Consider the following 16,634-nt stretch of genomic DNA (forward strand, 5'->3'; position numbering starts at 1 on the left):
AAATGTAATAGCTTCATTCATGTGCCATAGAGTGATTAAAGCCTGACATGTTAAACAAACTACCTGGAGGAGTTACTACTAGGAGTAACATAGATAAATTTGAAGAAAGTAGCCGAAATTTTTCGGAGTCCGCTTCCTCGGTTACTCATAAGTCAAGAAAGTGACATCCCTAGAGATGGTCTCGTTTCAAGCATTCATTCACAAACGTTTGCAAGCGTACGTATCAAGCTACTACGATTAACTGGCGTCTATCAATGAACCATTAGCCAAGAGCGGGTCAGTCGGAAGTTTGACCTGTGGCTATTGGCTATCAATTGACAGCTGAACGCAATCATCTGTGGCGCTTCACTCGACATGTGATGATAGCCTTTCACGTTTTTATGGCCAAGTATCCAAGCCAATATTTACAAACAAACGTTGTTCTTGATACCGGATATAATGTTATCTGAACGATTTGCATCTCCCTTCAGTTTATTCAAGGCTACTTTCAAGCGGTAAATTGTTATACATTTACCTCTGTTTAGTCATAAACCACAATTACTTATGTCCTTTAATTTCCTCCTAATAAAACAAAGCGGTATTTGTTTCCCTAGCTTTACTCAATGGAGTGTGACGTGTTTTACGGGCGCAGTCGTCGATACGGCTCTTCTGCCCACGCCCCATCATGCGGCCATTATACGCTCGATTACTTTCAAATTACCTCTTCACTTTGAGGTTCCATATAGCGATGTCAAATGAGCACTATTTAGCCAACCAAAAATCCATTCATTCGATGACAATCGGTTCCTTTTAAATTAAGCTGAAGTGCTTGCGGATTGTGAAAGCGGGAAACATAATTTTACCTTGTCCTGCGATAAGATATGACTGAACAGTTATGACATACAACTGAACGTGGCTCTATTATCCTTTGTTAAGGTAGGTGGGGCCTCACACGTTTACTAGGCCTAAGCGATTACACCAAAGGATCTCTGCGTACGGAATATAAATAGGCTTTCATACACCTTATGCGGTCAGACCACACAAGCAACAGGTACGTAAGATAAGAACAGGATAAGGAACACTTGTCTCGATTGTCGATTGTAAATGGTTCCGTGTTTTCCATAATACCGATCGGCAGTTTTGGATCTTAAATTGATATACGGAACAACTTTCGAACTTAACCGCAAGTGGAAGGCCCATAGCGATATTGAAATGAATCCACACGTAGCCAAGTTGGGTTCATACAATACTTAATGGTTGACATGTTCGCATCAAAGTGCAGTGAATCGTATTACATTAGCATGGACACAATGGGACTCTCGACGTATTCTCGCCGCATTGAGGACCCCCTGAAATCAATGCACATGCATTAATGTGAAAACGAGCTTGCACAACTCGCGTTGGCGTTTTGAGACAAACGTAGCGCTTAACGGGTAATGACACTCGCGACTCGGCTGGAGTAAAATTAACTTCAGCGTAGGATTGCAACAGAAACGTTCTAGATGCTGCAAATTAAGAATAGTGAAAGGAATAATTCATTAGAAGGTCGGTACATCCAATTGTTTAAATTGATCGCTTGTATTGATTCGGTGTACAATAGACGATTGATCTATCTGTAACATGTATCGGTTTACGTGTAATTTGAAAGTGGGTGTCGTCTCCTACGCTAGGATCGGAGCGAGTGACGGACGGACGGAGTAAGTAGTGACTAAGATAAGGAGTAGTTCCCAGCAATAAATTCAATTTATGTGTTTAATATTCTGCATAGCACACGTCGCAAATCATTCGGCGGAAAGGTGTCTGTCGGTAAATTTTATACATTGGCCAAATAGTCCAGTAGAATTAGCTTTTAAATCGGAAATAATTCCTACAAAAGATTTTATTGCTTTAATGGCTTCATTGGTTGCCCATTAAGACTCTCCTAAGTTTTCGACTTCGACGGAGTTGTGCTTAAGTGGTGGGGGCCCCCGAAAGGGGCGCTTTTTCGGTTTTCCAGTTATACCGCGTAAAGGACTTACCCTATCGAAAAGTGGTCTTCCTGATGGTTGAAGGGCATTTAATTCTGCATTAAATAAGACCAAATTCATATGTTTTGAACAAACCGTTCTCGTGCAAATGTTCGGCAAAGTAGAAAATATGTGTATAATTAATGACCCTCTCCACGTCCAATGGCTCGTTACCCGCAGGCTTCCAAGTCTTGAAAAGGAGCGCCTCAACCAGTGTAACCCTATCAAGGCATACGAGCTGGATTCGCCGATCCTTGTTCGTCCCAGCCGTTCCTTAACTGCGGTTGCTGCACCTCTTCCTGGCACTCACCTGAACGACTCTGTGTTACCTACTGTGGCTGCCCCTCTTCCTTGTATCCTCCTGCACGACTACGTTGCCTAGCCGTATGCCTGGTCTAAGGTTTGACGCCAAAAATCAACAACAACAAGTTCATATTAAAACGCTGAAGAGTTTTTTGATTGTTTGTTTGAACGCGCTAATCTCAAGAATTACTAGTTTGATTCAAATTATATTTTTTGTGTTGAATAGCTCATAAATTGAGGAAGGCTATAGGATATATACAATCACTCTACGACTAATAGAGCCGAAGCAGTAAAGAAAAATGTTGCAAGCACGGAAAATAGTATTTAAACTATTTTCACGCGTGCGAAGTTGATTTTGTGGCGTCGAACCTTGGACCAGGCATACGGCTAGGCAACGTAGTCGTGCAGGAGGCTGCAAGGAAGAGGGACAGCCACAGTAGGTAACACAGGGTCATTCAGGAGAGTGCAAGGAAGAGGTGCACCGACCGCAGTTAAGGAACGGCTGGGACGCACAAGGATAGGCGCATCAAGCTCGTAAGCCTTGATAGGGTTACACTGGTTGAGGTGGCCCTTTTCAAGACTTGGAAGCCTGTGGGTAACAAGCCATTGGACGTGGAGAGGGTCATTAATTATACGTATATTTTCTACTTTTCCGAACTTTAGCGCGGGAACGGTTTGTCCAAAACATTTGAATTTGGTCTTATTCAATGCAGGATTAAGTGCCCTTCAACCGTCATGAAGACCACTTTTCGATAGGGTAAGTCCTTGACGCTGTATAACCGGAAAACCGAAAAAACGCCCCTTTCGGGGGCCCCCACCACTTAAGCACAACTCCGTCGAAGTCGAAAACTTAGGAGAGTCTTAATGGGCAACCAATGAAGCCATTAAAGTAAAAAAATCTTTTGTAGGAATTATTTCCGATTTAATCAATTTTTGTGTTTAATTCTACTGGCCTAAAATATCATGGCGAAGATATAAAATATAGACGGATCACGGAGGTACTTCTTTGGTGGTATAATTTAGTATTTTGTAGGTGGAATTAATCTGAGAGTGCAATATTTTGCTAGGAGTAATGGAACACATTACGCAAGTCACACCTCTGCTAACGGGCTTATTATAAAATATCTGAGCTGAACCACGCTGGTAATAGACGTGTTACAAACCACTCACAAATTGCTTGAAAGCTGCTCTAGATAAACGTTTTTCTGGCTCGCAGTTGCCAAGTATAATGATTACATATGTGTAACTATCTTGGAGAATTTTGTCAATCACCAGCTCATAATAGAAAATGAGTTGGAACGCCCACGATATCCGGATTTCTGTCTGCAAGGTATAGGTGTTTAATGACGACTTCATAATTCCTGTAATTCAGTAGGTACGAGTAGCTGTTTTCTCTGCTTATTTACTTTTATGGCAAGTTATTACTTATTTACTATTTACCTATTAACATACACATTAAATATTATACCTAGTTTGTCTGAAATGATTAGATTTTGAAGTCTCAATTATTACCAAACCATGTTAACGCAATTAAAATCGATTTAACTACGTGTTTATATGAATTGACCTTTGACATGTTTTTTAAACTGTACACCTATCTATCACACTCTCGTATTTGTTTGTATCTCAATCTGTGTACAGCCGAGATGGGCGCACGGCGATGAAACGCACTGTATGTATTCCCAGAACCATAACAGTGTTTCTTGTTTTAGTTTCAGTGACGTGAAGGAAACCGTGTTTTCTTACTGTGTGCCTACCATGAGTTTACGTTAGGTGTGCTCGCTAGCGACTGCGTAAAAAAATGACATTTAAATGTATGACATATTGTGCAGCGCCCCTAGTGGCTACTTTCAAGAAATAAAATCTTCATAGAATTTTTTGACGTATTCGCTAGCGAGCTCACCTAACGTAAACTCATGGTAGGCACACTGATTCCACGAACTTGACCTTCCCACCGATGTTAAATCGATAAGAGTAAGTGCTCGCTGTTGGAAAACTCAAATAAACCAAGATTTTTTTAACCTAACTCTATCAGTGCTTTACTTTAAACATATCTTGTGGCTTTTGATGAATCTTTAATGGAATTTGAGTTAAAACAAATGTCCCTGCGATGTTATTCAACCATTAACATCTAGGCAAGCAAAGGCTGCACCATAGTCGTCTATCTATTATTAAAAATGTTCCTTTGTTACCTTTACAATGGAAACCATCTTGAACAATGTAACAATTGCCCAGAGGGAGAAGTAAAGGCAATTGCTATCAAAACACAAGTAAAAATATAAATTGATGTAGCCGTTGATGTCGGCTCGATAAATTAAGAGTTATAGAGCTGGGAGTCTTGGGGTGACCATGATTTATAAAGAGACCATAAAATATCATTTTTACAGATCTTGAAAAAAAATGAGTTTAATTATTTTGGATTGAATACTATGCAGTCTGCATGCTGCAACAGTCTAAAGTATAAAACTATCTGCACAGACATCATCATTGTGAATCAGTCTATTAGTGAAAACCGTAATCTGATCCGTGCATGCAGGCGTTTCCGAGATAAGCTAATTTAGATAGATAGCGCAAACGTGATGAAGACGCAAATAATTGATTACTTGTAACATAAAACATGTTTTATTTTCCTATTAAATCTAGAAGAAAATTATACATTAATTTTCTTGCCTTTGATGTATTTCGATACACTACTACACCTTGTAAATCAGCTAATAGAAGCGAAAGCGATCTCTTCCAATAACCAATTTATTCCGCTTTAACTTCAGTCAGGAGCTATTTCATCCTTTTACTCTCGAGTAATCGCGTTTCGGCCTGTTGATGACGGTGTCGATACCCTAAATATAGTCTGGTGACTGTTTGAAGTTTTGCTTTCCAGCACAAACATTGTGCTTTGCGCTGATAACGCAAACGCAGTGGTTTTGGGAAACATGCGTCCAAGACTACAGCGTGTTAGTGCGTGAGCTGCGTGCTTTCAGTATAAACATGGGAACTTTTAACGAAGTTCTAAACATCATTAGCTCGAGTACGATCTATGACGTGAACAGTTTTGAAATTACTCAGCAAAGCGGCGTGCTCGCGATGTATAGATATTTATTTTTACAAGGCGAAGGCTAATCTTAATCGTTAATTCGTTTCGTACACTTTGAAATAATACGGCCGTAGGTTGTGTTGCCCGAACGGCTGGTGCGTAGCTCTATAATAGTCGGGTAATCTTTATGTAGAGTGTCGATCTGTTAATATGTTGCCCGAGAAAATAAACAGATTTTGTTTTATAATTTAAACAAAACGAATACATATTTACATGGTTTATAAGTTAAACAATATGAATATTACCATTAATACTCTAGATAGTTAAAGTAGCTACACACCTACTTGAATATGAGAAGCAAGTCTGCATTAAACAAGTTCAATCATGAGGAAAAGTTACGTGTTAGGTGTTGAAATTTCAGACGTTTGAAGCTATTTTTGGCCAAATTTTGTGATCATCACTTCCAACAAGCGAGTGATCTAATGTAAATTATCAGACATCCCACTCGGCTCTGATCACTATAAAATTGTTATTTAGTATTATTAACCACTGAATCATCGGTAATTACCAGGCTGCCAATCTCAATATAATATTTTTTTGTCTATCTATTTCTAGTATAAACTTGTACTTATTAGGCTGACACGAATCATCCTCATTCCTCAACCAGCGCGAGACTTCATGTTAATTCCTAAATATTATTTCAGAACTACATTTACTAAAATTCACGCGGAAGTCCATATCAAAAACTTCACAAATAATGAAAGTATTAATAATACCTAATGGCTAGGTTTTTACAGGTCGTAACAGGACAAAATTTTAAATATTTTTTATCATGACGCATGCTTTTATTACTATCAGCAACTTGAAGTCAACCTGGGTCACATCGGTATGCATCATGTAGGTACTGACATTAATCATATTTTACTAATTAAGTTAGTTTCCATGAAGGTGATAAGATTCAGCTCATTATTTTATTTTACCCTTTAACTGCACACTAATATTATGAAAAAAATATCGTTCAATAACTATTTGTTGTGTATTTTATTGCATAAGGCTAATTAACCTGGTTCTGTAAATGTTCTTCTTTATATTTTCAATATTGGAAGTTGTGAAAAAAATGTTGCATTAGTGCAGCCAATTGAACTTTTTTAGGTTAACGTCGGTTATGAGCGTTTGGTAGGTAAATTTTAAAACAATTGAACGGTTTTATGAAGTGTGAAACCTCATGATATCACTACACCAAGTGCTAAATTCCATCAATTTGAAACATTAACATAATTAGCATGTTCCGATTGAATAAAACTGCCGATTTGAGAATCATTAAAAGAATGCACAGACTAGTAAAACATACGGAAGGAAAACTGGTCAGCTGGTATATTCTGTCTGGAACGATATGAGCAAAAAATATTGTACGAATTGTATTCATCAAGAGGTTTTCGAGTTGTTTGAATATCAATGTACTCAAAACACCTAGACTGCGAGGCGCTTCGGCTTAGCTAATGATATTTGGCAATATTAACCTTCTCATGTGTAGTCTGTATCTATGTTGAGTCAACGTCCAACTCAAACGTACTTAGATACTCCTACGCCTTAACCAATTTCAACACATCTTTGACCTACAGCAACTACACTATTTTTAGAGAAAATTCTTCTACTGAAAACGTGACAGTATGTAAACTTGCGATAGCCCGATACACGGAAAGATTTCAGACGCGAACGTTGCTCGTGTCGGACCTAATCAAAACTAGGGCGTCTAGTTTCGGCTGAGAAAGCGTCCCATAAACATAGTCAATTGCTCTAACGAGAGAACTTTTATTCTGGGACGATGAGATCATTAGGTGAATGGCCGAAATTGAGCAGATTTGGAGAAAATGGGTCGGTGGGACTCCACCGTGACATTGATGGGTTAGACGGAGGTTAAGAACCCAATCACCATCTTCTATTCTCAGAAATTCGTGTAGGTTTTTAAAGCATTGTAAACATTTGCGCTTCAGTCAGTATGATAATAGGAGCACCGACAGAAACTAAGAATATTGTTTCGTGTGATTAATGGTGTGTAACACAAAAAGAATTGGAAAACAATATAAAACAAGTCCGTTTAATGGAAATTCTTCGCCGACGGTATACAGTTAATTAAATCGATTAAGACAGGGTCAATCCACTGTCGAATTGCGATGAGGTGATAAACATTAATGTTTTGACAAAACTCCACAGCTGCTGGTTATTTATGTAGCTTTTCCTGGTTTAAGAACTATTTTAGACTATTTGTACAGCAGACTGCGACGCGAACTCCGGAATATTAATGAGATTATAAAGTATCTCTATTAAGAGATCTGCCAGGAATCTAGATATTATAATCAATTTCTCTGAAGTTTCGTTGATATCTATCTACAACCGCTTAAATACTTTATATCTGCATGTATATTAGGTTTCTTGAAAATAAAAGCTAAAGTTAAATAATCTATTCGCTTGTAAAAAAGGAACAAGTTTAAAAAATGTTTTTTTTTTAAGAATTGTGAGGTCATTGCTCACCTCACAGCAGCGAACTAATAAAGTGAATTAGAGTTCACACTGCACTCATTAAAGCATGAATCGTTCTAGCTTTGAAGAAAAAATTAATTAAGCTACGAAGAAAAAGAAAATTCGCTAGTTCCATTTTGATTAGAATGAAATGATGCTCGATGTAGAGTTCGATTGAAATTAGATCGAATTTTGAATATCGTTTAACTTTGGTACATTAGCAATATAGAATTCGTATTTCTTGGTAGAGCTTGCGATTGCGATCGCAATTAATATCTGAAACCATAACTTTTTTTTAATTGGACCTTATTACCTACATGTGAGTAATTATATTCGTAATTCCATTTCGTTATTCATTTCAAAGTTACTAAAATAGTAACTTATTGGGTTTTCATGGATAGATCTATGCATTCTTCAGAAGTTGCCTTGAAACTCAATTTTATTTGCAGCGTTTGCTAAGTGCTAACTATTGTCTCTTACATACCCTAGTTATTGTCCCTTTGACCTCTATTTTTACTATAGCTTTAATAGAAGATTGTAATCTCGTTTATGTTTATTAGTGTCCCATTCTCAAACGTCGTTGACATAAATACGCGGAGTCTGATTCAGGTTGGATATTCTGAAACTACGAGAAAATTTTATCAAGATGTCAAATCATTATTCATTTAAACTTTTCCTTCATGAGCGACTTTGTTATCACCAAAAGATTCCCGCTAAATGTAAAAAAAAACCTATAGATTCTACTTACCTACAAATTACCTATACTACGATAGCTACGACGCTACGACGCATTTTCATAGAGCACGCATATACATTAATATACAAAAAAATAGGTTTTGTTTTACGTTACATGTTTCTATTGTTTCCATGTCGTGTGCTTTGCGGGTTGGCCCCCGATAGATCGCTCGCATCAATCTGACTTATTGGTGAAATTGATAGGCGCCGTCTGCACAACTAATAACGCGTGCACTCCGACTCATCTACGGCTGACGTTTGACCGAAAGCTGCTGTCAATACATATCAATATGTCAATTTGAGAGCATGCCGCTTGTCTTTTGTCTTTGTCGTTCCTTTTTTTACAATCTGACTTTTGTTGGGGGTATGTAGAGACATTTCTGCACAAATGAAACTTTCGCTACGCGCACAAATTTACAATAATATGTTAAGCTTTTCGTATGCATTTTTGATTATTACGGAGGTTTGTAGGTTTTCTCAAAAAGTATCGGAATCTTTGAATTAACAAAAAATATGGCGGAATAAAAAATTATTTCAGATCAATTAACGATTTAGTGAAGCCTTTGTTGATTAATGAGCTAGTTAACACTACTAAGATTAAACGATTGCGAAAACCTTGAGCTTTCATTTATTTTCATCAGCCATCACTGAACACCTCCCAGTCAGACCAGAAGTTTTACTCATCACATACATTTTCCAGTCAATACAACTTGTCTGTAGTGGAAGTTGTAGGCTCATTAACGCCTGCCGCCTCGTATGACACCAGATAGAAATGTCAAATGAAAATATTTGACACAGTTTGAAAAAACTCCCGCCGGCATCCGTCTCATGAAGTGGCGCCTACCGCGCGAGTCCAATTCTGTAAATCATACAATTTGGCTGCATGCCGGCCAAAGATTAAGCAGCCATCTAAACAAACAGAAGATTCGTGAGCGTTTTAAGAGTCAATATAGTGGCTGTTATGTTATAAATAGATATAAAGTTTTGCTCTAATTATGAAATCGGTAAGCAAAAATGTGTAATTGTCCTATAATTTGTTGTTGATATCATGTAATATCGCGTAGTCGACTCTACACTTACTCTTGGTCGATTATGGCTACGGTTTCAGCTCAATATGGCATATTTTTCTCGTAGCATCCGCTTGGATGCTAGAATGGATACTTGTGGAAGCTTTTCTATAGGCGTAAAATATTTTATTTAAATATTAATCAATCTTTAGCATAGTCAGCTAAAGATGCAATAACTGATGAAGAGCTAGAAACCTGGAACTTAATGACTACACCAGCAGTCGGTGAACATCTTTAGGGTAGGTCATGAGGAATAACTTGTAGTTAGGTAGCAATTTTGAAATCTAGAGTTTACTAATCTTCACTCAACATGCATCGGTACGAACCACAATAATTTCGTTTGTATTCAAATATCAGAGGGAACACTATGATATCTTAGAAATATTACAACCGTATGTTATTACCGTAAATTAACACATCTAACCATCTCTATTTTGAAACGTGCAAGTGTTGTATATTCTGCTTTATTACGACCAGTAACCGCCCAGACGGCTTAGATACGAGGATGAAACGTTACAGCAAAATTAGCAGTGCAATAACCGACGGGCTCATTTCAGGCAGTTTACAACGGCACGCTACGTCGCTTGGCATTATAGTCACCAACAAATACATTAAATGGATATATTTTTTAATACTATCGGTTATCTTACTGATTGGCTTTATTAGGCTCGAGACGCGGAAGTAATAAATATTATTTGCCTACTGAACTAGGTCGGGCAGCGTTGAGTCATTTCACTCTAGATTATATTAGAAATTATGTCTGTCTAAGAAAATTGCTTTGCATAATCGAGATCATTTTTAATGATAAAAAGTGGTGGGATATTTTTGAGAACACTTTTCACATGTTAAATTATTGTTACAAGTATTAAGATCGACGATTGATTCACTATAAACAATCAATGTGCTAAATTGAGAAGCTAGGCAAGTGGCAACCTATATGTATAATCGAAAGGTGTTGGGTTTTCAATCATATACTGTAAATTAACAATAACCTCAATGATGTTTATAAGTAGAAAGCATATTTATTTACCGCGTTGAAGTACGTTACGTTATTTGCAATAGGTCCGTTTGAAAGGTTGTGAATAAATGAATTAGCGTTAGTACCATCGATGATGGCGGTGGTTGCTGCGAAGCGAAACTTTTACGATTTGTTTGAAGTGGTCCCTGAGGCGTCTGTGGCCCAGTAGGATGTTATGACAGACCGTCATGTCCGCAAACTGGCAACCGGCTACTTTTAGATCCGACCGCGTCGCCGTGGCTTTGTTAAAATATTTTCTACTGGACGATACCTCTTTGTGGTACAGATTTATCTTGAGAACATTTTCGGATGTTTTGGTAGAGGTCATTTGTATTATAACAAGGCATACCAACAAATGAAAATTTTGATACACACGAAACTAAATTCTGCCACACAAAAACATATTAGCCGATCAATCATATAAGAGGATATTTATAAAAAAGTTAAGACGTTCTTATATTGTTGTAACCTTGTTATGGTTACTAAATTATTTATATGAGAGTATCAATCAAAGTAATAGAGTGGGCAGATAAAATGAGGGATTATGGAGTGTTTAGACGTGAGATACCGGGCGCACCCGTTGATAGGATCAACGACAGGAGGGTTATGGCTCGCACCGAGAACTGACATGATCCGATGACTAGTTGACGGATTTATAGGACCACACACGCACGACCACTCACGTGCAATAGCTAAATTGACTTTCTTAGAAAATCACACGTCTCAATTTATTTCTGCAACTGCAACATTTTCAAGAATAAAAACGAATGTTGCTTTTATTTGATCTTTTAAACTGTCAACTAAAGCTCTTTCGGAGATCAATGAGATAAAACAGATTAACTTTATAAACAGATTTTCTATCGTGAACATTTTTATTTGTCGTCTCCATTACGAATTGTGACGTCTCATTTGTAATTCCGGCAATCATTTTGTCAGTTTATTTTACATTAGATACGCAGTTTATAAGAGCTCAGAATATTGCGTGTTAACAAGGCTCCAAGGGCTAGCAGATTGACATGAGATACGAGTGCTGGGGCCCTAATCCCGACAAGTGGTGTCGATAAATCAGGCTGGTGCTGCTGACATCACCGTCTGCTGGCCTTCCAGCTAATAGCGTCATGTACCAAGTCTTCGACAATTGTAATTGCTTTATACGAATCATTTCAGTAATTGAATGAAAAGGGTATACGCAGTTTGTTTTTACACTCGAGTGGTCTAACGATATAAATAGCGCGTCTTGTCAGTATGAAGGTAAGGGTTTTAAGAGCTTTCCTGGCTATAACAATGTAAACATTCGTCTACTTCACAATATAAAATCAATTGTTTCCGGCTGGCGTCTACACCGTGATCGTTCAGCCGTTATCACATTGTCCGGTGTTTATTTTTGCCACGATTAGGTATTTGTTACTAACGACAGTAGTTAAAGTATTCTTTCATCACTCTTTTTAGATTTCAATTTTTCTTTTCATATTTTCATGGAGCGGTCACATATTGTCTTAATACTGACGGCGCCGGTTTCCACGCCTTGTGTCATTATTTTATTTTATTGAATATGGAGATGAATTTGATTAAAATTTGTTGTGAAATCACACGCATCCGAACTTTAACCGGATCTGAAAAAATTTCCGTAGGCTCTATGCCATTTAATAGGATTTTCTAATGTCTGCACCAGTTGCTCATTGTGTTCCTAAATAGGTGCTGTAATTACAGTAGTTTGGCTACTGCTGACGTAGATTACTGTAACCAAGTATGGTGATAGATAGCTTTATCACTATTAGATGAAAAAAACTTGAAGTGAAGTACCAAATGACTTATTTAAATTGATTTGAATTTATAGTGTTAAAAAATGTTGACTCTACTTTGTAAGTAATCTTTATGTAATCTAATAATTTATGTGGTTACTCTTACTTTGGAGTTTATTTTCAGAGTATATTTTCCTAAAGATAAATAAAAATTATCAATTTTATAACAATTTGTTTTATTTTAAAGTACTTACTTAAAAGTACTAGGATATTGAACATAGTTATAACCACCCCTATAAAATCAACCATATGCCCAGGCTGCGTCGATCTTGTGGGCCTGAAAAGCGTGTAGTATAGACATTCTTAAATATTTAAAATTGGAAGAGTCTTGCGTTCTGTGCGCGGGCGCGCGCGCCGTCAGTGGCTAACAAGACGCCGCGTCGCGCGCTCCGCTCGGCCTGCCGCTCAGCCCTCGCATCTCCAATCGAAAATTACGAACGCTCGCAATCTTATAATCTAACCGCACAAATACGAACCGTCGCACATAAAAATTTAACTAAACAACCTCTTCTCCTGACACAAAAATACACTTCGTACTATATCTGAAATTATCAAACACGTGTTTATATATAGTTGGCGCGAACACGGTGTCGACTGATCCACGTTTTTCACTACGAGTGAATAAATAATTAGCGTCCGACGACGTCGCGAGAAATTTCACTTTTTACCGGCGAAGATCTGTTGCTGTCTAACCTTCTGGACCTGTCTGCACTGGATGGACCACTGAGCCGAGTGAGTATGCAGCTTATTTTCTACCGATTTGCAGAATACCATTTCTCGCAAACATTTATTTTTAAGTCGATATAGGGTTTCACTTTTAGGTAAAGTTAAAACTGACAGCTGTCGCATAAATTCATTTTTTGTCACATGCACGATAATGTAATATTTTTGAAAGTTTATTTCTGTGCGATGAATGAATATTTACAGTTGGTAGACATCGAACGATTGGAAATATTTATTTGTTCAAGTTGCTCGATCGCACTTGCAATATTACGCGATCGGTTCCGAGTGTATCTAACCCGTTGACGACCATTAATTGTCAATTACTTTCTATTTGATTAGTTACTAAAATAGTGTGGTTCTATGTGATTTCACCTGAATAAACGTTCGTTACCTACTTAACTGACGAGGATTAAAGTAAACGATAAGTATAATAGAAACCACAGGAAAGTGGAAGTGGTTGCTAAGAAGAAAATTAACTAGATACCTAATAAACAGCATTTACATCACAGCCTAACTGATAGATATGATAACTACAAACATTTTAAGACAAAAAAAAATTCGTACGCAATAGATACTTACTTATTCGGATGATTTTCAGTTTGTAATTTACTTAAGAATCCAAAATGTACGCGCGTCCTTGGACAAAGTAATAAATTACATAATGTAGAGTTTAATGGCCGGTTTTACATCATGATAAGAATTACATTGATAAAAAATACAACTATTTTAGATCAAAATATAAGTACACGTGAATTTTATATTACTTATATCGCAGGTGGCACCACATCACATTTGACCTTTGACATTTGATACCGCCGATCGATGACTCTGTTTTATTCAAATATGTAATTTATTAAATTTATATTAGTGTATAAGCTGAAGTTCATTATCGGTCAGATTAGTAGGTACGTGTGATGTTATTTTTTGCTAGTGAAGCATTCTATACAGTTTCTATATTTCTCATGTAATAAGGTGTGGGTGAATGACCGTGTTTCGTATGTGCTAATTTCCAGCATTGTCACTACTTAGCAGAAACCATTCTTTGCTATTAGCTACAACAAGGCCTTGAGAGTTCGACTTGAGAATTATTTTAGCCTTCCTAAATGTGCATTTCGTGAATCTTTTTCAATGATTATGAAATTTTGCGAATGTTTTTTTCTGAACTCTAAATTTCATCACTGATGGGATTTTAAGAAATTTTGTGTTTACATGGTCCAAAAAAGTAATTGAAAGGACAGGTTTGGAGGTTTCAATGAATATTTAGTGCCCATTAGTGCCTAAAACGATGTCATTAGTCAGAATCAAACCCTGTTATTGTGCCTTGTTCGGTCCCACTTAATAGCGCCATTTGGCTGGCCTCACATCACCTACGACAGTTTGTATCAATTAAATTGTCATTGTTAATTTTCGCCATAGGCTCGTGAGAACGGCTGGCGGTCCTAGCCAGGGCAGGGGTCAATGGGAGCTGTCTTTGACTTCCTAGGGCTACTAATTGAATTACTCCATTAAAGGCTCTGCTCCAAACGCTATGTACAAACAATGGGTTTTCACAAAACGTCACAAAATAAGTCAGTAACATCTTGTCCTTGGTCTATACTGATAATTTTGCTTTAAACAAATTTTAAGACATTTTCGTATGTTCCAAGACGGTAGGTAATAAAAATGGGCAGAAGGCACTGATCCATTGACCTGATTTTATTAGCACTAATCTTTGCGTAGCAGCAAAAAACATTCACGAGGCACTTATCCCAGACCTATTTTGAGCCTGTATGCAAAATGTAGATATGTTTTATAAAGCGCATTATATTGATCGGCTTGCTTTTAAGCTCGCGCACAGACTACTCGGCGATAAAATTGGTAGGATTACGTCAATGAAATGGATGAACAGTGCCGCACACTAGACTACCTATTAGCTACAATTAAGGTGGTATATGTCGCAGTTGGTCAGATGTGGCTTCCAGTGGAAACTACAAGAGACAGTGTCAACTTCCAACTCACTGAGATTAAAACAAAATGGAAGATTTTTCAGGAGACTAGTATTTGACCTACAGCAGTAGCAGCTTTTAGATGAATGTTACACAATTTTGTCATGTTTGCTATTATACCTGTAGTGGATGCCGATAGTGTCCAAGTGTGCTTTAGTTATAGCAATAAAAGTGGCCCTCGCCGTGAACTCGGGTGCAGAATCGCGCCCGCACAGCGAAGCTGGTCATGTCGAGAGCAACAAACATTTATCTTGTCACGTTTCACTTTCGTTTAGTCTATTCACGTACATGACCACTTTTGACCCGTATCACGAGCCTTAAGAATTCCACTTTTGTCGGTACCATTTTTAACCTCATTGGTTATAAAAGTTACCGTAGGTACTAGAGTTTGTGCTATTCTATCTCTTATTACTTTTGTAATGGATAATCTATTGAAGAAAAAGAATGGACAATTAAACCATGTTCCTCTCCATTTATTTCAGTCTATGAATAACAATATCAGATACATTTATATGCAGACTCGTTTGGATAGGTAGGTATTACATGTGCCAGACGAAGCGTGAATGCATTGCATTTTAATTTTCAAATTATATTATACATCCATATTACAATGACTTGAGACTTCGCTATAAATAGGACTCAAAATAAAACGAGAATGGTACCCATACAAATCGAAACATAGTAAAAAGTAGCGGAAAGTTTGTCTGCAGTCTTTTGTTTCTCGTAGCATCTAAAAAAGGTAATTCATATGCCTGCTGGGCATTCTTCGGACAATTTCTGGAACCGCTTTGTACATTTCCATAGTAATGGTATAATGCGATAAAGCATAAGTTGATCGGTATTAGAATAGGGTCGGTAATGATCCAAGAGTCCGCATTGAATGGTAATGATAAGAGCGGTCGTTGAACGAAACTCGTGAACTTGCGCCGTGGCCTTCGGCTCACATCATCTCATTGTTAACGCGTTACTATTTCATACCCAATCTAGTAACTAATGACTAACGTTATGCAATAATAGTGGTTAATTGATAACTTATACGTTTGCCCTCTCGATAATGAATTGACACAGAAGTTTGACTGTATCCCGCATTCCTGCTCTATCGCAATACCTAATTGCAGAATACGGAATTATTGCAGCACTTACAGAATATTGACTCTATAGTAATCAATTGCTAGTGTAGAAATGGCAGTAAAATAAACAAGCATGGGCTTAATTTTACGATATTAGTTACCTGCAAACGTAGCATCATGTAATACCTTAATGGCCTATGTAAGCTGTTTTATAAGATTTGAAATGAATTAATAATAGGCAATAGCTTATCTACCTATGCAACAAGCCCGTGAATCGCAGATAGTTTTGTATACCAGTAAAGGTGAGCCCAATCATGTGACCTATGTAACTGGTCTCAATAGAAATGCTCTCTCGCAATTAAGGAAGTTGTATATTAGCCCGAACACGCCGGCAA

The 16,634-nt window shown here is 37.5% G+C and overlaps 1 protein-coding gene across 1 annotated transcript in view; it reads left to right on the forward strand.

Annotated features, from left to right (window-relative positions):
* The first annotated feature begins 12,829 nt into the window (after nt 1–12,829).
* LOC135079475 (A disintegrin and metalloproteinase with thrombospondin motifs 7) overlaps nt 12,830–16,634 on the forward strand; it is a 72,561-nt gene continuing 68,756 nt past the window's right edge. Inside the window, exon 1 of the mRNA XM_063974132.1 lies at nt 12,830–13,193. The gene's annotated coding sequence lies outside the window, so the exon portion shown is untranslated. The remainder of the gene's footprint in view (nt 13,194–16,634) is intronic.

This window comes from Ostrinia nubilalis, chromosome 16, assembly GCF_963855985.1.
Source record: "Ostrinia nubilalis chromosome 16, ilOstNubi1.1, whole genome shotgun sequence".
NCBI classification, from domain to species: Eukaryota; Metazoa; Arthropoda; class Insecta; order Lepidoptera; family Crambidae; genus Ostrinia; species Ostrinia nubilalis.